The following is an 872-nucleotide window of genomic DNA, read 5'->3' as shown; positions in this document are numbered from 1 at the left end:
TCCCTAAAACCTTTACCTACCCTTACATAGAGAAGCTTGTTGACGGAAATGAAAAGCTTCTCTAAAACCTTTAGAGAAGCTTTTGAGAATTTTAAGTACAAAACAGAATCTTCTCTAAAGGTTATTTTTCTTGTAGTGTATATATGGAAAGGTTCATTTGAGAAGTGGTAAATATTTGAGAATAGAGAAGTGATCCTAGCCCTTCATCTGGTTAATATTTGCGGGTTTGACCGTGAATCACTGTGTAACTCCTCGCATGGGTATGCGAAATATGAAGGGGGTAGTTTCGTAATTTTTACAAATAGGTGGCAAATGGGACCCATTTGATTCACATATAAACTATATGTTCATATGTGAACCCGTTAATTAGTTCAAATGTGAACTGTTTAATTGATTCATATATGAACCAACAAGTTCACATGTGAATTAGTTCATATATGAATCACACGGGTTCATATGTGAACCAGTTCATTAGTTCATATATGAATCACAAAGGTTCATGTGTGAGTCAGTTAATTAGTCATATATGAATTGTACGGGTTCATATGTGAATCCGTTAATTAATTCATATGTGAATCGCACGGGTTTATATGTGAATCAGTTAAAATAGTTCATATGTGAATTATACGAATTCTCATATGAACATATAAGTTCATATGTGAATTACACGGGTTCACATATGAATATATAAGTTCATATGTGAATCACATATGAACTCGTTTGCCGTCTATTTGTAAAAGTTACGAAACTACTTCTTCTATTTTTCGCATAGGTGCAATTTTTAACCAGTCAAATCCAATCTTGACCGTATGAAGGGCTAGAATCACTTATTTACTTCTCAAATATTTTCCACTTCTCAAAATAACCTTTGG

The sequence above is a fragment of the Cynara cardunculus genome (genome assembly GCF_001531365.2).
Source record: "Cynara cardunculus var. scolymus isolate 2C chromosome LG 5, CcrdV1, whole genome shotgun sequence".
Taxonomy (NCBI): Eukaryota; Viridiplantae; Streptophyta; class Magnoliopsida; order Asterales; family Asteraceae; genus Cynara; species Cynara cardunculus.
Note: the sequence above shows the minus strand (reverse complement) of the source record.